At 37.0% G+C, this 22324-nt stretch overlaps 1 protein-coding gene and 1 pseudogene across 1 annotated transcript in view; one reads left to right on the top strand and one right to left on the bottom strand.

Moving 5' to 3' along the window:
• ENTHD1 (ENTH domain containing 1) overlaps nt 1-22324 on the top strand; it is a 321748-nt gene that overhangs the window by 111949 nt on the left and 187475 nt on the right.
• Nucleotides 13649-14613, bottom strand: LOC143689532 (adenosine 5'-monophosphoramidase HINT3 pseudogene; annotated as a pseudogene).

Below are 22324 nucleotides of genomic sequence, written 5' to 3'. Positions count from 1 at the left end.
ATAGAAAAACCAACAAACAAATTTATCTGGAAGGGAAGAGTTCCCCGAATAGCTGAAAATATCTGGAGAAAGAAAAATGAAGTTGGAGGTCTCTACCTGACTTTAAGGTGTATTATGAAGCTACAGTGGTCAAAACAGCATGGTACTGGCATAAGGATAGATATACTGACCAATGGAATCGAATAAAGTGTTCAGATATAGACCCTCTCATCTGTAGACATTGATCTTTGATAAAGCAGTCAAGCCAACTCACCTGGGACAGACACTCTCTTCAATAAATGGTTCTTGAAGAACTGAATATCTACATGCAAAAGAATGAAAGAGGATCCATATCTCACATCGTATACAAAAAATCAGCTCAAAATGGATCAAAGATCTAAACTTAGATCTAAGACCATTAAACTTTTAGAAGAAAATGTAGGGAAATATCCTATAAAACTTGTAATAAGAGGAGCTTTCCTAGATCTTACACCCAGAGCACGAGCACTGAAGAGGGAAATAGATAAATGGGAACTCCTCAAAATTAAACACTTTTGTGCATCCAAGAATTTTGTCAAGAAAGTAAAAAGACAGCCTACACAATGGGATAAAATATTAGGAAACAACATATCAGATAAGGGTCTAGTATCCAAAATATACAAAGAGATTGTTCAACTCAACAACAAAAAGACAAACAACCCAATTACAAAGTGGGCAAAAGGCATGAACAGACACTTCTCAGAAGAGGAAATACGAATGGCTAAAAGGTACATGAAAAGGGTCTCAACTTCCCTGCTGTTAGGGAAATGCAGATCAAAACCACAATGAGATATCATCTCACACCCACCAGAATGACCATTATCAATAAAACAGAAAATGACAAGTGCTGGAGAGGATGTGGAGAAAGAGGCACACTTATCCTCTGTTGGTGGGAATGTAAAATGGTACAACCGCTGTGAAAGGCAGTTTGGCAGTTCCTCAGAAGCTGTGTATAGAATTGCCATATAACCCAACAATACCACTGCTAGGTATCTATTCAGAGGACATGAGGGCACGGACACAGATGGACATTTACACACCAATGTTTATAGCATCATTATTTACAATTGCTAAGAGATGGAAACAACCCAAATATCCATCAACAGACGAGTGGCTAAACAAGCTGTGGTATATACATACAATGGAATATTATGTAGCTGTAACATTATGGAAGCATGTAACGATGTGGCTGGACCTTGAGGATATTATGCTGAGTGAGATTAGCCAGAAACAAAAGGATAAATACTGTATGGTCTCACTGATATGAACTAACATAAATGAATGAACTTGAAGAATTTCAGTTAAGAACAAAGGTCATCAAGTAATAGAAATAGGGTAGATATTGGGTAATTGGAGCCGAAGAGATGCAGTTTTTGCAACAGGACTGATTGTAAAAATTTAGAAGTGGATAGCACAATACTACCTGATTGTAGCACACTAATGTAAATACACTGAATGAAGCTGAATGTGTGAAGGATAGAGGAATGAGGGCTGGGGGCACATAGGAGACCGGAATGAAAGACAGACGATAAAGACTGAGATGGTATAACCTAGGAATGCCTAGAGTGTACAATGATAGTGACTAAATGTACAAATTAATGTTTTTGCATGAGGGAGAACAAAGGAATGTCAGTATTGCTGGGTTTTGAAAATAGATGGTCATACTTTTTTTTTTTAACTTTTTTCATTAATTAAAAAAAATTAACAAACAAAACATTAAGATATCATTCCATTCTACATATACAATCAGTAATTCTTAATATCATCACATAGTTGCATATTCATAATTTCTTAGAACATTTGCATCGATTTAGAAAAAGAAATAAAAAGACAACAGAAAAAGAAATAAAACGATAATAGAGAAAAAAAAGATTGTACATACCATATTCCTTGTTCTAGTTTGCTAGCTGCTGGAATGCAATATACCAGAAACGGAATGGCTTTTAACAAGGGAAATTTAATGAGTTGCTAGTTTACAGTTCTAAGGCCGAGAAAATGTCCCAATTAAAACAAGTCTAAAGAAATGTCCAATCAAAGGCATCCATGGAAAGATACCTTGGTTCAAGAAGGCCGATGAAATTCAGGGTTTCTCTCAAGTGAGACTGCACATAGCAAACACAGGGCTTCTCTCTCAGCTGGAAGGGCATGTGGTGAATACGGCGTCATCTGCTAGCTTTCTCTCCTGGCTTCTGGCTTCATGAAGCTCCCCAGGAGGCGTTTTCCTTCTTCATTTCCAAAGGTCGCTGGCTTTGGTGGTCTCTCTGCTTTGTAGTGTTGCAGCATTCTCTGCTCTCTCCGAATCTCTCTGAATCTCTCATTCTCCAAAATGTTTCCTCTTTTATAGGACTTCAGAAACTAATCAAGACCCACTCAAATGGGTGGAGACATGACATCACCTAATCCAATTTAACAACCACTCTTAACTAAATCACATCAACCAGGGAGATGATCTCATTACAGTTTCAAATATACAGTATTGAATAGGGATTATTCTACCTTTAAGAAATGAGATTTATATTAAAACATGGCTTTTCTTAGGTGGCATACTTCCTTTCAAACCAGCACACCCCTTACCCCTCACTTTCATTTACCACTAGCATTTCAAACTAAATTTATTTTAACATTTGTTCCCCCCTATTATTAATTTTTATTCCATATGTTCTACTCTTCTGTTGATATAGTAGCTAAAAGGAGCATCAGACACAAGGTTTTCACATTCACAGAGTCTCATTGTGAAAGCTATTATCATTGTTGTCATCATCAAGAACATGGCTACTGGAACACAGCTCTACATTTTCAGGCACTTCCCTCCAGCCTCTCCACTACATCTTGAACAACAAGGTGATATCTACTTAATGCATAAGAATAACCTTCAGGATAACCTCTTGACTCTGTTTGGAATCTCTCAGCCATTGACACTTTGTCTCATTTTACTCTTCCCCCTTTGGTCGAGAAGTTTCTCTCAATCCCTTGATGTTAATTCTCAGCTCATTATAGGGTTTTTCTCAGTTCCTTGATGATGAGTCTCAGCTCATTCCAGGATTTCTGTTCCACGTTGCCAGGAAGGTCCACACCCCTGGGAGTCATGTCCCACACAGAGAGGGGGAGGGTGGTGAGACTGCTCGTCATGTTGGCTGGAGAGAGAGGCCACATCTGAGCAACAAAAGAGGCTCTCTTGGGGGTGACTCTTAGGCCTAAATTTTAAGTAGAACTTGACCTATCCTTTGTGGGGTTAGGTTTCATATGAAGAAACGCCAAGACTGGGGGCTCAGCCTATAGCTTTGGTTGTCCACACTGCTTGTGAGAATATCAAGAATTCAATTTGGGGAAGTTGAATTTCTCACCACTCTCACCATTCCCCAAAGGGGGCTTGCAAATACTTTTCCACTCATTGATCAAATCACTCTGGGATTAATCGGGGCATAACTATGGACAAAAAAAAAAAAATCTCATGCCCTACCTGAGATTCCAAGTACTTATGACATTCAATCAAACTATCTACATGAGTTATATTAGGAAATGCTCTAGTCAAAATATAAATTTTGTAACAAATAAACATTTTTTGCTTTAGTCTCACACATAAGGTGACATTTTAAAGTATTAATTATCATCTATTTTCAGCACCCTGCAATAATGACATTCCTTTGTTCTTCCTCATGCAAAAACATTTTTAAAATTTGTACATTGTACATTTCACTATTATTATACACTCTAGGCATTCCTAGATTATACCTTCTCGATCTTTAACATCTATCTTTCTTTCTGATTTCATTTATGTCCCCAGCCCTCCTCCCTCTGTCATTCTCACATGCAGTTTCATTCAGTGTTTTAACATAATTACATTACAGTTAGGTAGTATTGTGCTGTTCATTTCTGAGTTTTTGTATCCAGTCCTATTGCACAGTCTGTATCCCTTCAGCTCCAATTACCCAATATCTTACCCTATTTCTATCTCCTGATGGTCTCTGTTACCAACGACATATTCCAAGTTTATTCACTAATGTCAGTTCATATCAGTGAGACCATACAGTATTTGTCCTTTAGTTTTTGGCTAGTCTCACTCAGCATAATGTTCTCAAGGTCCATCCATGTAGTTACATACTTCAAAAGTTTATTCTGTCTTAAACCTGCATAATATTCCATCGTATGTATATACCACAGTTTGTTTAGCCATTCATCTGCTGATGGACATTTCGGCTGTTTCCTTCTCATTGCAATTGTAAATAATGCTGCTATAAATATTGGTGTGCAAGTGTCCGTTTGTGTGGTCATACATTTTTAAAACTTCAACTTCTTTGTGAGACTAAAGCAGAAAATGTTTATTTGGTGCAAGATTTATACTTTGACTAGTGCATTTCCTAAGATAACTTATATGGACAGGTTAAGTGAACACCATAAGTACATGGAACCTTGTGTAGGGCATGAGATTCTGTGTGATGCCCTGATAAATCCCAGAGTGATTTGAACAGTGAACAGAAAAGTATTTGCAAAGTCCCCTTGGGGGAATGGTGAGAAAGGGGGAAAATTCAATTTCCTCATGTAGAGAATTCTTGATATTCTCACAAGCAGTGGGGACAACCAAATCAATAGGCCAAGCCCTCAATCTTGGGGTTTGTTCATATGAAACTTATCCCTGCAAAGCATAGGCTAAGCCTACTTAAAATTAGGCCTAAGAGTCACCTCCAGAGAAACTCTTGTTGCTCAGATATGGCCTTCCCCTCTCTACATGGGACATGACTCCCAGGGGTGTAAACCTCTCTGGCAATGTGGGACAGAAATCCTCGAATGATCTGGGACTCAGCATCATGGGGTTGAGAAAACCTTGACCAAAAGGGGGAAGAGAGAAATGAGACAAAATAAAGTGTCAGTGGCTGAGAGATTTCAAACAGAGTCGAGAGATATCTTGGAGGTTATTCTTATGCATTATATAGATATCCCCTTTTTAATTTAAGGTGTATTAGAGAGGCTAGAGGGAAATGCCTGAAACTGTAGAGCTGTGTTCCAGTAGCCATGTTTCTTGAAGATGATTGTATAATGATATAGCTTTCACAATGTGACTATGTGATTGTGAAATCCTTGTGTTTGATGTTCCTTTTATCTACAGTATGGACAGATGAGTAAAAAATACAGATTAAAAATAAATAAACAATAAGGGGAACAAATGTTGAAATAAAGAAATGTCAATTGACCATAGATAAAAAGGTAAAAACAAACAAATGTCCACTTGTGTCCTTGCCCTCATGTCCTCTGAGTAGATACCTAGCAATGGTATTGCTGGGTCATATGGGAACTCTAAACTTAGCTTCCTGAGGACTTGCCAAACTGCCTTCCACAGTGGTTGTACCATTTGACATTCCCACCAACAATGGATAAGTGTGCCTCTGTTCTAGTTTGCTAGTTGCCAGAATGCAACACACCAGAGATGGATTGGCTTTTAATAAAAGGGGATTTATTTTGTTAGTTCTTCAGAGGAAAGGCAGCTAACTTTCCACTGCAGTTCTTTCTTATGTGGGAAGGCACAGGATGGTGTCTGCTGGCCTTCTCTCCAGGCCTCTGGGTTCCAACAACTTTCCCCGGGGTGATTTCTTTCTGCATCTCCAAAGGCCTGGGCTGAGCTGCGAGTGCTGAGATGAGGTATGCTGAGCTGCTTGGGCTGTGCTACGTTGAACTCTCTCATTTAAGCATCAGCCAATTAAATCAAACATCATTCATTACAGCAGGCACGGCTCTTAGCCGACTGCAGATGTAATGAGCAACAGATGAGGTTCACATACCATTGGCTCATGTCCACAGCAACAGAACTAGGCATGTTCACCTGGCCAAGTTGACAACTGAATCTAACTACCACAGCCTCTTTCTCCACATCCTCTCCAGCACTTGTCATTTTCTGTTTTATTGATAATGGCCATTCTGGTGGGTGTGAGATGATATCTCATTGTGGTTTTGATTTGCATTTCCCTAATAGTCAGGGAGGTTGAGCATCTTTTCATGTGCCTTTGGCCATTTGTATTTCCTCTTCTGAGATGTGTCTGTTCATGTCTTTTGCCCACTTTGGGTTGTTTGTCTTTTTGTTGTTGAGTTGAACAATCTCTTTGTATATTTTGGATACTAGACCCTTATCTAAATGTCGTTTCCTAATATTTTATCCCATTGTGTAGGCTGTCTTTTTACTTTCTTTTTTTTTTAATTTTTATTTTTACATGGGCAGGCACCAGGAATCGAACCCGGGTCCTCTGGCATCACAGGCAAGCATTCCTGCCTGCTGAGCCACAGTGGCCCGCCCTCTTTTTACTTTCCTGACGAAGTTCTTGGATGCACAAAAGTGTTTAATTTTGAGGAGTTCCCATTTCTTTCTTCCTTTCCTCAGTGCTCGTGCTTTGGGTATCAGGTTTAGGAAACCACCTCCTCTTATAAGATTTATAAGATATTTCCCTACATTTTCTTCTAACAGTTTTATGGTCTTATATCTAATGTTTAGGTCTTTGATCCATTTTGAGCTGATTTTTTTGTATACGGTGTGAGATATGGATCCTCTTTCATTCTTTTGCATATGGATATCCAGTTCTCTAGGCACCATTTATTGAAGAGACTGTTCTGTCCCAGGTGAGTTGGTTTGACTGCCTTATCAAAGATCTATTGTCCATAGATGAGAGGGTCTATATCTAAACACTGTATTTGATTCTGTTGGTCAGTACATCTATCTTTATGCCAGTACCATGTTGTTCTGACCACTTTCATTCATAATATGCCTTAAAGTCAGGTATCATGAGATCTCCAACCTCATTTTTCTTTCTCAGGATACTCTTAGCTATTCGGGGCACCCTTCCCTTCCAGATAAAATTGGTTACTGGTTTTTCTGTTTCTGAAAAGTAAGTTTTTGTCTTTTTGTTGTTGAGTTGGACAATCTCTTTGTATATTTTGGATACTAGACCCTTATCTAAATGTCGTTTCCTAATATTTTATCCCATTGTGTAGGCTGTCTTTTTACTTTCTTTTTTTAAATTTTATTAAAAATTGTCAATTAAAATATCAATATCAATTAAAATATCAATTTTGATGCTTTGTATTTCTTTTTCTTGTCTAATTGCTCTGGCTAGAACTTCCAACACAATGTTGAATAACAGTGGTAATAGTGGACATCCTTGTCTTGTTCCTGATCTTAGGGGGAAAGTTTTCAGTTTTTCCCCATTGAGGATAATGTTAGCTGTGGGTTTTTCATATATTCCCTTTATCATTTTGAGGAAGTTCCCTTCTATTCCTATCCTTTGAAGTGTTTTCAACAGGAAAGGATGTTGAATTTTGTCAAATGCCTTTTCTGCATCAATTGAGATGATCATGTGGTTTTTCTGCTTTATTTATTGATATGGTGTATTACATTAATTGATTTTCTTATGTTGAACCATCCTTGCAAACATGGGATAAATCCTACTTGGTCATTGTGCTGGTTTGAAGTGATGTATGTGCCCTAGAAAAGCCATATTTTAATCCTAATCTCATTTTGTAAAGGCAGCTATTTCTTCTAATCCCTATTCAGCATTATATGTTTGAAACTGTATGTTAGATCATCTCCCTGGAGATGTGATATAATCGAGAGTGGTTGTTAAACTGGATTAGGTGACAACATGTCTCCACCCATTCGGGTGGGTCTTGATTAGTTTCTGAAGACCTATAAAAAAAGGAAACCTTTTGGAGAATAAGAGATTCAGAGAGAGCAGAGCAGAACGGCATAGCCACAGGAAGCAGAGTCCACAAGCCAGAGACCTTTGGAGATGAAGAAGGAAAATGCCTCCTGGGGAGCATAATGAAACAGGAATCCAGGAGAAGAAGCTAGCAGATGACGCTGTGTTTGCCATGTGCCTTTCCAGATGAGAGAGAAACTCTGACTGTGTTTGCCATGTGCCCTTCCACTTGAGAGAGAAACCCTAAACTTCATTGGCCTTCTTGAACCAAGGCATCTTTTCCTGGATGTCTTTGATGGAAAATTTCTGTAGACTTGCTTAAACTGGGAGATTTTCTCAGCCTTAGAACTGTACACTAGCGACTTATTAAATTTCCCTTGTTAAAAGCCATTCTGTTTCTGGTATATTGCGTTCTGTCAGCTAGCAAACTAGAACAATCATGGTGTATAATTCTTTTAATGTAGCGCTGGATTTGATTTGCTAGAATTTTGTTGAGGATTTTTGCATCTATATTCATTAGAGGGATTGGTCTGTAGTTCTCTTTTTTGTAATATCTTTGTCTGGCTTTGGTATGAGGGTGATGTTAGCTTTGTAGAATGAGTTAGGTAGCTTTCCCTCCTCTTCAATTTTTTTGAAGAGTTTGAGCAGGATTGGTACTAATTCTTTCTGGAATGTTCAGTAGAATTTACATGTGAAGCCATCTGGTCCTGCACTTTTCTTTTTGGGGAGCTTCTTAATGACTGATTCAGTTTCTTTACTTGTGATTGGTTTGTTGAGGTCGTTTGTTTCTTCTCGAGTCAATGTTGATTGTTCATGCCTTCCTAGAAAGTTGTCCATTTAATCTACATTTTCAAGTTTATTAGCATAAAGTTGTTCATAGTATCCTGTCATTACTTCCTTTATTTTTGTTTGGTCAGTGGATATCTCCTCTTCCCTCCCTGATTTTATTTATTTGCATCCTCCTCTTCTTTTTGCCAACCTCACTAAGGCACCATCAATCTTATTGATTTTCTCATAGAACCAACTTCTGGTTTTGTTGATTCTCTCAATTGTTTTCATGTTCTCAATTTCATTTATTTCTGCTCTAATCTTCATTATTTGTTTCCTTTTGCTTGCTTTGCAGTTAGTTTGCTGTTCTTTCTCTAGTTCTTCCAACTAGACAGTTAATTCCTTGATTTTTGCTCTTTCTTCTTTTTTGATATAGGCATTTAGGGCAATACATTTCCCTCAGCACTGACTTTGCTGCATCCCATAAATTTTAATATGCTGTGTTTTCATTTTCATTTGCCTCAAGATATTTACTGATTTCTCTTGTAATTTCTTCCTTAACTCACTGGTTGTTTAAGAGTGTGTTGTTGAGCCTCCATATATTTGTGAATTTTCTGGCACTCTGTTTCTTATTGATTTCCAACTTCATTCCTTTATGATCTGAGAAGGTGTTTTGTATGATTTCAATATTTTTTAATTTATTGAGACTTGCTTTGTGACCCAGCATATGGTCTATCCTTGAGAATGATCCATGAGTGTTTGAGAAAAAGGTGTATTCTGCTGTTGTGGGGCATAATGTTCTATAAATGTCTGTTAAATGTAGCTCATTTATTGTATTATTCAAATTCTGTTTCTTTATTGATCATCTGTCTAGGTGTTCTGTCCATTGATGAGAGTGGGGAATTGAATTCTCCAACTGTTATGGTAGATGTGTCTATTTCTCTAGACATAGACATATAGATGTGTTTGCTGCACATATTTTGGAGCATTCTGGCTCAGTGCACAAATATTTATGATTGTTATAGGTCTTCTTGTTGAATTGTTCCTTTTATTAATGCATAGTGTCCTTCCTTGTCTCTTTTAACTGTTTTACATTTGAAGTCTAACTTGTTGGATATTAGTATAGCTACTCCTGCTCTTTTCTGATTGTTATTTGCATGGAATATCTTTTCCCAACCTTTCACTTTCAACCTATGTTTATCCTTGGGTCTAAGATGTGTTTCCTGTAGACAGCATATAGATGGGTCCTGTTTTTTAATCCATTCTGCCAGTCTATGTCTTTTGATTGGGGAGTTTAATCCATTAACATTTAGTGTTATTACTGTACAGGTAGTACTTTCTTCTACCATTTTGCTTTTTGGATTTTATATGTCATATCTAATTTTCCTTCTTTTTACCTTTACTTATAGTCTTCCTTTCTACACTCTTCTCCACACCTCTCTCTTTTGTCTTTTCGTATCTGTCTCTAGTGCTCCCTTTAGTATTTATTAAGACTGTTTCTTGCCCCAACATATGGTCTTTCTTGGGGACTGTTCCATGAGTACTAGAGAAGAATGTATATCTTGCAGTTTTGGGGTGCAATGTTCTGTATATTTCTGTTAGATCTAGTTCATTTATCAAATTATTTAGGCTCATTGTGTCCTTCTTTATCCTCTGCCTAGATGTTCTGTCTATTGGAAAGAGTGGTGTGTTGAAGTCTCCTACTGTCATTGTAGAGATGTCTGTTTTTCCCTTCAGTTTTGCCAGTGCTTGCCTTATGTACTTTGGGGCACCTTGATTAGGTCCATAAATATTTATGATTATTATTTTTTTTGGTGAATTGCTTGTTTTATTAATACATAGTGTTGTAGTTTGCTAGCTGCCAGTTACTAGTTTACAGTTGTAAGGCCAAGAAAATGTCCCAATTAAACAAGTCTATAGAAATGTCCAATCTAAGGCATCCAGGGAAAGATACTTTAGTTCAAGAAGGCCGATGAAGTTCAGGGTTTCTCTCTCAAGTGGAAGGGCACGTGGCGAGCACAGAGTTTCTCTTTCATCTGGAAGGGCACATGGTGAGCACAGTCAGGGTTCCTGTCTCATCTGGAAGGGCACATGGCGAACACGGCATCATCTTCTAGCTTCTTCTCCTGGCTTCTTGTTTCATGAAGCTCCCTGGGAGACATTTTTCCTTTTCATCTCCAAATGTCACTGGCTGGTGGACTCTGCTTCTTGTGGCGATGTCATTCTGCTCTGCTCTCTCTGAATCTCTTTCATTCTCCAAAATGTTCCCTCTTTTATAGGACTCCAGTAAACCAATCAAGACACACCCAAATGGATGGAGACACATCTCCCTGAATCCAGTTTAACAACCACCTTGCTTGGGTTACATCTCCAGGGAGATGATCTAATTACAGACACAAACATACAGTATTGAATAGGGATTATTCTGCCTTTACAAAATGGGGTTTTGATTCAAACATGGCTTTTCTAGGGGACATACATCCTTTCAAACCAGCACATATAGTATCCTTCTTTATCTCTTATAACAGTTTTGCATTTAAAGTTTATTTTGTCTTATGTTAGTATAGTTACTACAGCTTTTTTTTTGGTTGCCACTTACATGAAATATCTTTATCTGTCTTTTCACTTTCAACCTTTTGTATCTTTGGGTCTAAAATGAGTCTCCTGTAAACAACATATAGATGGATCATGTTATTTAATCCATTCTGTCAGTCTGTATCTTTTGATTGGTGAGTTTAATCCATTAACATTCTATGTTATTACTATAAACCATTTTATCCTTTGGCTTTTATTTATCAGATCTATTTTTCTTCTCTTTTTATCATTTTAGTTACCATTACTAATACTCTTCATATCTGTATGCTTCTCCAGGCCTCTCTCCTGTCTCTTCTTTTCAGCCAGCAGAACTCCCTTTAGTTATGCTTGTAGGGCTGGTCTCTTGTTAATGAACTCAGCTTCTGGTATCTGTGGATATTTTCCTCTTCTTCTTCTTCTTCTTTTTTTTTTTTGATGCAGTATTTTCTCATTTTTATTTAGCTTTCTTCTGGCTAAATAATCACAATTTGAAAGAGTTCATTGTTAATAATTCTGCAGTCATACAATTTTAAACAAATGACATCACAACATGCATAAATTAAAGCATTTTTTAAAGAAAGGTTATGAATTAGCTTGGTTTTGAGCTAATGTTACAGTGAAGGAGTCACCAAATACTTAGATTACTGAAAAGGGTAAATGAGTTTTATTGTAGCAATTTGTTAAATCTTTACAAGTAAAAGCAGAGACTCTCCCATAAAAATGTGTTTCCAAACAAAAAGAAAAACATATGAGAGAATATTAAACCTACATAAATTAAATTAATGGACTAAACACATTTTTAAGAGATCCACAAGGCATTTAAGAATACCTTAAATAACTTGCATCCTATTTTCACACTATTGTCAATTATAGCATTACAAGTATACATAGTAAAGCACTCAATTTTCCATTGTTGAAAATTCCTTTCCTGCAGCTGGTCATATTTTAGCCTATTTATGGAAACTTGTAGCTGCTAATCCAAGTAGTTGTTCAGTGAGCTACTTCACAAAGCAGTGTTGAAAACCTTGTAATCCAGCTTTGACAACCCATAATACCAACTTTCAAATTCCTTTCCCCACTGCCAGTGATTAAAATGAAATTGGCATTCATTTCAGTTGTAAAATAAATAATATTAAAAGCAGAATTCAAGTACAGGTGGGTCCCTCAACTAAACTGCCATAATCTGCCTGCCTAACATTAAGTCTTTACTGCTTAGTTCCACTGCCACATGCTTTCAGAGGTGCTTCCTCCTCCACAGTCTCTTCTTTGGACATATACCATTACAACACTTACTACACTCAATTCTACCCACTGATTTTTTTCTTCCCCTCTGTTAGCAGTTGAAGGAAGATTGTCTGTTCGCATTTCTTTATTCCTTGATTCTATCACAGGTATTTAGAGTATGCATTAAATACTCTACAAATGTTTGCTGAATGAATAAATGAATGAACAAACTAAACGATATTGACTCCAGATGTTTTAACCAAACATTGCAGTATTTCATTCCTTAAAACTGTATTTTATATCACAAACACCCAAAGAAAGAAAATAGTAAGTTTAGCTCATTCCCAATGTCACCATATTTATCCTTATGTCCATTTATATTCATGTACATGGACCCATTATACACTGGCACAATGTAGGATTAGCTCTGAGCACTTACTCTTCATTCACATTCACCACTGTTATTGGATATACACAGATGTATTAAAATGGCTTAGCGCCAACAAGCAAGTCCTTATGAAATAGGCCTCATGAAATGATGTATCTTTAATATTAATACAGTAGATGTGAAAATTTATTTTAATAACCAAGTCTATCACTTCTTTCAAATGAAGCCTTTTACATGATGAAATCTTTTCAGTTTTCCTTTGGCATAAAAATCAAGCCATAAAACAACAGTTTCTGCCAGTTTTACTATGGCAGAACCACTTCATGTTCCTTCCCCATTTGTGTTCCCACAGTAGATTCCATTGCAGTGACTTCTGTTGTTAGCCACATTGAATGTTATTACAAATTCACTGTTGGATATTATGTTCCCAGCTTTCAGGATCAGTATATTACAAAAAATGCTAGGCTTCAGGATGTGAAAACAAACATCTGAAATTTAAGTGAAAAATGATACAATTCTTTCCATCACAAGGTTAGAGATTGCTTTATATTGGAGTATTCCATGTTTTGAGTAATTATTTAAAATGAAAGAACTGTCAGTAAATAGTTAAGTTTTTACTCCTTCAAAGTAATAAAGGTTCTAATAAAGTACTTTTCATACTTGTTTATTCCTCAAAGTAAATACACACAAATCACTCCTCTAATTGACTATTATGAAAAAATTTTTGAATTTTTAAAATACAGAGCCCTTATTAACAATTTTTAATGGGATTTTAGCCATAGTATCTTGCACTTCAGATAAGTAACCATTAAAACAAAGTAGTCAATGACAGATATTCATTTAAACTACATCATAGATCAAGAAACATACATTCAGAAAAGATTTAAGGCCACTCAGTTATAGCTGCTTATATAACCCAACAAACCTTAAAATAGCAAGTAGACTTCTAAGGGAGCAAAATATTAATTTATGTCAAATCATGATTAGGAAAGTCTTCCTAATGTTGACATTTTCATATTTGTAGTTTATCAATCAAATAACCAGCTGTGATAAACCAGTAGGAATTGACTCTATAAACAAATTTTGATATGAAGCCAGGCTGAGTGGCTGGTGTCAGAACATGAAGGTGCAAGTGGGAAATAGAACAGAATGGCGGCATATGGAAACCCATCTTCATATTTTTGAAGTCAATGAAATTATTCTTTTCAAGAATGGCCTTGCCAATAATTCCCATGCTCTCAACCAGCTCTACTTGATCTTTCTTTAGTTCTGAGTAGTTTCTAGTATGTTTCTTTGGCACTACAAGATAACGATGAAGTGCTACTGGGTCGAAATCTTTGAAGCAACCTCTGTCTTCATTCTCACAGAGCAGGAGTTTGATCCCTGGTTTCTGCCCCAGCGTGATCTGGCAGAACACACACTTGTGGTCATAGTCCTTGGGCTCTGGGGACTCTGTGTTAACCTGGAGGTCTCCGTTGATCTTGCAGTCGCTGCTGCCCCATGGTTGGCGTCTGGCCAGGTGCTGTGGCACTCCGGCTCTGTTGCATCACCTCCGTTCCTTCATTTTTCAAAAAGAAAAGCTTTGCAGGATAGAGAGCTCTTGTCTGGCAATTTTTCTCTTTCATTATTTTAAATATATTGTAACGCTGCCTTTTCATCTCGGTGATGTCTGATTTGAAATCAGCACTTAAGTCTTATGTAGTCTCCCTTGCATGCAGTGAATTACCTTTTTCTCTTTCTGCTTTCAGAATTTTCCCATTCTCTTTGGCATTTGACAGTTTGATTAGTGTGTGTCTTTGAGTAGGTCTGTTCAGATTTATTGTTTGAAGTACTTCAGGTTTCTTGGGTTTGCATATCTATGTCTTTTCTAAGGGTTGGGAAATCTTCAGCCATTACTTACTTGAATATTATTCCTGGTCCTTTTCCCTTCTCTTCTTGTTCTGGGATGCCTGTGATGCACATGTTTGTCTTGTCAGTCATTTCTTTGAGACCCTACTCAAATTTTTCTATTTTTTTCTTCATTTTTTATGTCTGTTCAAATTCAGTTGCATTGTTTTCTAGCTTGCTGATCTTTTCTTCTGCCTCTACTGTTGTCTGTCTCTAGCGTATTTTCAGTTTCATCTACAGTGTCTTTCATTTACATAATGTCTTATCTTTCTATGTATTCTTTTAAACTCTTTCTGCTTGTCTAGTGTCTTCTTAATATCCCCATCTCCTTATCTATGCATATTTTACTTCATTTCTTTGAATTGATTCAGGAGATTTGTTTGAACATCTTTGATTAGTTGTTCCAGATCTGTGCCTCCTCTGACTTTTTGATTTGTTCCTTTGACTTGTCTATATCTTCTAGTGTTTTAGTATCCTTTGTGATTTTTTGCTGTCTGGTCATCTGATTATTTTGGTGAGTCTCTTTTGAAGGTTGGTTTCTCTCTCATTTAGGATTTAGTTGTTGCTTCAGTTTGGGTCAGGTCACAGCTTTGACAATTGGATCATCAGTATTTCACAGCCAAATAGTGCTGGGGGTGTAGACCAGCTCTTATGTGCCTATGGTAGGGTCTGGAGAGGCACCGAAAAGCCCTGCTTATTTCCCCTGCACTTTCTGGCCTTTCCAGAAGATGGTGCTCTTCAGCTACTGGCACCACCCTGTCAGCATCTGACTGGGCAGTGCTGAAACTGTGTGGATCTCACTTTGCCAGTCAATATCTGGCTCAGTGTTGGCTGTGTTCCCCTCTGTACTTGGGTGGAAGACTCCCACAGCCACCCCAGACCACAGACACCCTGCAGGCAAGGATCAGGCTTCCAATACTGATTCCCTCAAGTGTGGTGGATGGGGGCCAGGAGCCATGGCCGGAATTGCAGTCTTTGCCCCCATTTTCTCACTCCATTGTGCATTGACTTGGGTGTTGACAGGGGTGTTCCCCCCTGTCCCCCAGGTTGCCAAACAGTTGACTTGGACAGTTTCTGCCTGTCTACTTGCTGCTTTTGGGAAAGAAGCAGATTTTGCCATTCCCTCCAAAATCCTCTGTTTTGGAAGCTCCTCCTTGGTGCGCTTTTGTATTCTGCCCTCCCCAGTAGTCTGAATCCTGCTGTGGGTCCCTGTGGACTTGGGCCTCCATGACTGGATAGAGGTGGGGATTTCTCTCACTACTGTGAGAGATTTTAGTCTGTGTCCCTGGTGGGGGGTGGGAGGAATCCCAGCTGCTGCCTTTGGACACTTCCCAAACTGAGTGCGACCAAATGATAAAGACTGGCTGGTGCATGACAGAAGTTTCCTACTTGATATTTTTCTGTTTCTTTGATTCAATATTTTTAGGATCTTTCTCCAGTCTACTTTGCTCCAGAGTTCCTCGCAGTGAGATTTTTTTTTTCCTGCTGATTCTCTGGGGAGAGGTTTTTAGTAGATGTCTTATGTCACCCTTTTGATGACATTGGGGTTTGATTTTCATTTTCTTAATTATTAATGATGTTCAGCATCTTTTCATGTACTTTTTTTGGACATTTGTATATCTTCTTTGATGAAATGTCTGTTCAAATCTTTTGTCTGTTTTTATTTGTCTTTTGGTTGTTGAGTTGTAGGATTTCTTTATATATTCTGGATATTAAACCCTTAATGGATATGTGGTTTCCAAATGTTTTCTCCCATTCTGTAGGTTGTCTTTTTTTTTTTGGTATGCTGTATGGTGGGGTCACATTTCATTACTTTTCCACGTGAGTATCCTGTTATCATGGCACTGCTTGTTAATTTTTTGTTTGTTTGTTTTGTTTTGATTGTTTTTTTGTGAAGTGCATGGACCTGGAATCAAACCCAGGTCTCCTGCATGGCAGGCAAGAATTCTACCACTGAACTACCCTTGCACTCCCTAAGTTGTCTTTTAGCTTTCATGATGAAGTCTTTTGTACACGTTTTAAATTTTGATGCGGTCCCATTTTTTGTTGTTGTTGTTCCTTTTGCTTTGGGTGTAAGTCTAAGAAACCATTGTCTGACACGGGATCCTGATGATGGTTCTCTGTGTTTTCTTTTAGGAGTTTTATAGTTCTGGCTCTTATATTTAGATCCACTTATATTTCTTGTAAATATAGTCCTTATAGTTAGTTACATATTATATAGTTCCTATAGTTCTGGTTCTTGCATTTAGATCCATTAAGATATTATTTTTGATACATTTTGAAGTGACTTTTTTATATGGTGTGAGATTGTGGTTCATACGATTCATAAGTGGCATAGTTTTCCTAGCACCATTTGTTGGAGATGGTTTTCTTTCCTGCCTGAACTAGGTTACTTTGTCAAAAATCAGTTGGTCATAAATGTGAGGGTTTATCTGAACCCTCAACTCAATTCTATTGACCTGTGTGCCTGTCCTTGTGCCACTACCATACTGTTTTCATTACTATGGCCATGTAATATATTTGAAGATAGGGGAGTATGAGCCCTCTAACTTATCTTCTTTTTCAAGATGTTTTGGCTATTCAAGACCCTTTACTCTGGCATACCAGTTGGATGATTGACGTTTTTCATTTCTGGAAAGAAGGTGTAGTTGTAATTTTTACTGGAATTGCATTGAATCTGTAAATCATTTTGGGTAGAATTGACATCTTAACAATATTTAGTCTTCTAACCCATGAACTTGTAATGTCCTTCTATTTACTTATGCCTTCTTTGTTTCTTTTAGCCAAGTTTTTTAGCTTTCCATGTATAACTCTTTTCTATCCTTGGTTAAATTTATTCCTAGATATTTGATTATTTTAGTTGCTGTTGTACATGAGACTTTTTCCTTGATTTCTGTTTTCAGATATTCATTACTAGTGTATAGGTGTAGAGACAGTACTGGTTTTTGTATGTTGATCTTGTACCCGTCAACTTAGTGGAATTAGTTTATTAACTCCAATAGCTTTTTTGTGGGGTTTTCAGGATTTTCTGTATATAGGACCATAGTATCTGCAAATAGGAAAAGTTTTATATATTCTTTTTTTATTTGGATGCCTTCTATTTCTTTCTCTTGCCTAATTGCTCTGGTTAGAATGTGCAGTACACTATTAAATAACAGTGGTAACAGAGGTCCTCCTTATCTTGTACGGTTTCAATATTTTTTAATTCATTGCAATTTGTTTTGTGATTCCTTAGAGGGGGAGATATTCCTTTCAGCTAGAGGTGATGCATGTATATGGGTCCATGAGAGTCTTGCATGGGTAAAGAATTTAAAAATAAAAGAGAAGTCAGATCATGCAGGGCTTTGTAGGGCCATATTAAGGATTTTTAAAAATCCTGTGAACACTGGGAAGTCATGTTTTGTTTTAAGAAAAAGAATTACATGATTTATGTTTTAAAAGGTCATCTGGCCCCAAAACAAAAATAACAGATGGTCATCTGGCTTTATTGCGGAGGGAAGATTGGAAAGGTGTAAGGTTAAGTGTGGGAGACCAACTGAGAGGCTGTTTTAGTAGTTTAGATGATTATATGGTGATAATGGTGGACACAGAAAAATATTTAGGAGGTTAAACTGACAGCATTCTCAGCCAGAAGTGTAAAGGTCCTCTCAGTACTTCAGACACATTAGTCTATTAGTTATTTTTTCGTGGTACTGGATCTTCCTTTCCTCCACTTCTGTCCTGTGTTGGATCCTGATGCCTAGACCCCACCCATTTCTCCCCATTTTTGTTTACTTGTGCTGCTTTAACATAGTATATCCTTTAGGAGCTTCCTGAGAAAAGGTGTATGGGATATCAGTTTTTTGAGAACTTGGTGTTGAGAAAACATCTGAATTTTATTCTCATACTTGAGGGTTTTTAGCTGGATTCAGAATTCTATGGTAGAGGTCTTTTTTCCTTCAGAATTTTGAAGGCTTTGCTCCATTCTCTTCTAACTTCCAGTCTTGCTGCTCAGAAGTCTGAAGTCTATATAAATTCCTGAGTCTTTGAATGATTTATCTTTTTCTCACTTGGAAGCTTTTAATATTTTCTCTTCATCACCAGTATATGGAAGCTTTCACGATTCTTTTGTCTCCAGCATTCTTAAATTTTATCGTGATATGCCTTGGTTTGGATCTTTTTTTTTTTTAAAATCCCCCTTTTGTTGGGCACTTTGTGGACCCTTTAAATCTTAAATTGCATATTTTTCTGTTAGAAATTTGTCATGAATTATTTCTCTGATAATTTCCTTTCCTTCGATTTCTCTGTTTTCTATTTCTGAACCTCAAATTATTTGGATATTGATCTTCTAATTTTCTTGTTTCTTCTTAATTTCCATTTCCCTTGTTTTTTTACATTATTTTGTGGGACATTTTTTTCAATTTGATCTTTTAACCCTCCTATTGAATTTTTCACTTCTGCGGTCATACTTTTAATTTCTAAAAGCTCTTTTATTTTGTTCTTTGAATGCTCCCATTACTGTAGCCTTCTCTATTTATTTTAAGCATACATTATCTTCCATCATTCATCTTAAGATATTTATATGGATTTTGTTTTGTTTTAATTCTTAACCTAATTATCCTATTTCCTTTGTTTATTTACATTTATGTTAAAAATGAATTCATAACCATAATTTTAATTTTGTAAAGTTCTTTCATATGAACAACAGATATATAAGGAGTTAGGAAAGTCTTAAAATAGGATAAATTTAGTAGAGTTTCGTAAAAATGCCATTTCAAAAAAAGCTTTTGGAAACTGCAATATTGTCTTTGTTTCTTTCAGGATTGACTGTTGGTTTTCAAGTGCTTCCATTATTAAAAGTTTCCACTAAAATACCTTCCTCAGAAAATTCATCATATATTTCTTTCTTTCTTTCTTTTTTGACTTTTTAAAAGGGGGAATTTAATGAGTTGCAAGTTTATAGTTCTAAGCCTGTAAATATGTCCAAACTAAGGCATCCAGAAAAAGATACCTTAATTGAAGGAAGGCCGATGGGTCAGGGACACCTCTGTCAGCTGGGTAGTCAAGTGGCCAGCATCTGCTAGTCCCTTATTTCTGGCCTCCATTGCTTTCAGCCTCTGTTCCTATGGGGGTTTCTCACTTTGCTTCTCCAGGTCTGGCTTTGGTCTCTTGGCTTCCCTTGGCTCTCTCCAGGTTCTGGTTTGGTTAACATCTGGCAATGTCTGCTGGGCTCCAGGCATCTCCAAACATCTGTGTCTCTGTTTTGTAAGTGTCGACATCTGTGTCAGCTCTGCTCTGAAGTTTCTGTCAGCTCTGGAATTTCTCTCCAAAATGTTTCCTCTTTTAAAAGATTCCAGTAAACTAATCAAGACCCACCTGGGATGGGTGGGATCACATCTCCACTTAATCAAAAGTCACAACCACAATTGGGCATGTCACATCTTCGTGGAGATGATCTAATAAAAAATTTCCAGCCTACGGTATTGAATTAGGATTAAAAGAAAGAGCTGCTCCCACAAGATGGGATCAGGATTAAAACATGGCTTCTCCGGGATACATAATACTTTCAAACTAGCACACATAAAATAGGATTTTATGTTTATACAACTTCGCATCCTGTTTTTTTCACAGAATAAAATTGTCTTGAGTTGCTTTTCTTTGCCCTTAATAGTCTTCATAAAAACTGATGATTTTAATAGCAAAATGTTTTTTTATTGAATGGATATACCTTCATGTAAACAAATGTTGAGAACAATATTTAAAATTTTATAGCTTTATATAGCTTTACAGCTTTGCAACATTTGCAATTCAACTGTCATATTCTCTCTGTATGCTTTCGTAACTCCTCACAACTCCTCCAAGATTGGAAGGGTCAGCAGGTGATATAAGTATACTATATCCCAAATATTTAAGGTCCTATTCCCTAGGATCCGACTGAAAGTGAGAAATTCTGTGCTGAGACACACATGGAAAACTGAAGGTCTGCTTACAAAGTTCACCTGCAGAGCTCGGACAAGCTGTAGACGAGAGCCGAAGGGTTTGTGATCCCTCTGTTCTAGTCTGCTAGCTGCCGGAATGCATTACCACAAACGGAATGGCTTTTAAAAGGGGGAATTTAATGAGTTGCTAGTTTACAGTTCCAAGGCCGAGAAAATGTCCCAATTAAAACAAGTCTATGGAAATGTCCAATCAAAGGCATCCAGGGAAAGATACCTTGGTTCAAGAAGGCCGATGAAGTTCGGGGTTTCTCTCTCAAATGAGAAGGCTCAGGGCGAACACAGTCAGGGCTTCTCTCTCAGCTGGAAGGACACATGGCAAACATGGCATCATCATCTGCTAGTTTTCTCTCCTGGCTTCTGGTTTCATGAAGCTCCCCGAGAGGTGTTTTCCTTCTTCATCTCCAAAGGTCGCTGGCTGGTGGACTCTCTGCTTTGTGGTGCTGCAGCATTCTCTGCTCCATCATATATTTCTATTACACTTGGTAAAGTTTTCTGAAATTATTTTCTGCAAAAAGTAGAACAAATGCTGAAAGATATTATACGTTGACAATATTAGATCTAGGGGTTTAGAATGAGTATCTAGTTTTTGGTGAAAGTGACTGAGGCATTAAAATATTATTACCTTATTATTGATTTTTTTCTGCCAATAAAAGAGTGTCATTTTAGTTATTAATTGATCAGTTGCTTTTTAATATTTCTTTTAGAAATAATTTTGCTTTCAAAGAAATTGTAAAAATAGTTCACAGAGTTCCTTCACCCAGCTTCCCTAAATATTACCATCTTACATAGCTTGTAATACAGTTATCAAAACCAGCATGATAATTTTGATACAGTTCAATTAATTAATCTTATTCAAATTTTGTCACTTCTCCCACAGTGCACTTTTTCTTGTCCAGGATATACAATCAGGATCCCACATTACATTTAGTTGTCACATTTGCTTAGTTTATTCCAATTCTGGTATAGTTCCTCAGTTTTCCTTTGTCTTTCATGACCTTGATACTTTTTTTGAGAGTATGTATTTGCATAATAGCCCTCAATTTGGGTTTGTCTGATATTCCTCCTAGTTAATTCAGGTTGTACATTTTTAAGAAGACTCTCACAGAAGTGATATTGTGCCATTCTCAGTTCATCCTATCAGGTAGTACTTGATATGGTTCAATTCTGGTAATGTTAAAGTGGTCTCTGTCAGGTTTCTCCACCGTAAAGTTACTCTTTTCTTCTTTGTAATTAATAAAGGCCGTCATCTTTTGTCATTCGATGTGTGTAACTGAGTGTGTTGGGGACTGACTATAGCTTGGAGTTTCCTGAATGAACTTTCATATAAAATACAATATTTATTAAAGGATAAGTAATAAAAGTGTTTTCATTTGAAGAACATATAAAGTAGTAATAATTATTAAAACTCAATTAGAATTTCAATCAAAAAAAGATTTTTTAGAGGGGAAGGAAAGAGGCTTGACAAGTATTTTACTACAGACATTGTTTAGAATTATGAGCACATGGTGATAATAAAGAACAGCTGTCTTTTAATTGGTTCAAAATTCCCCACAATTTGCCTCCTGTTGTTTGCACATGGGACAGACTATTCCTATAGCACTCCTGTATTCTACTCCCATACTTATTACTGCTTTGGGATTTTTTCATTCTCTGTTTCCTCAGCTTGCTGCTCTCTGCCCTTATGTCTTTTCATGGCTGACTTTTTCTTCTGGTTCAAGACTCAGTTCATATATCACTTCCTCAGTAAAATTTTTCATAACAGTACCCCCAATCAGTCTTTAGCTCATCACCCAGCTTTATTTCCTTCA

Source organism: Tamandua tetradactyla, chromosome 7, assembly GCF_023851605.1.
Source record: "Tamandua tetradactyla isolate mTamTet1 chromosome 7, mTamTet1.pri, whole genome shotgun sequence".
Classification (NCBI taxonomy): domain Eukaryota; kingdom Metazoa; phylum Chordata; class Mammalia; order Pilosa; family Myrmecophagidae; genus Tamandua; species Tamandua tetradactyla.
Note: the sequence above shows the minus strand (reverse complement) of the source record. Positions and strands in the feature narration are given on the sequence as shown.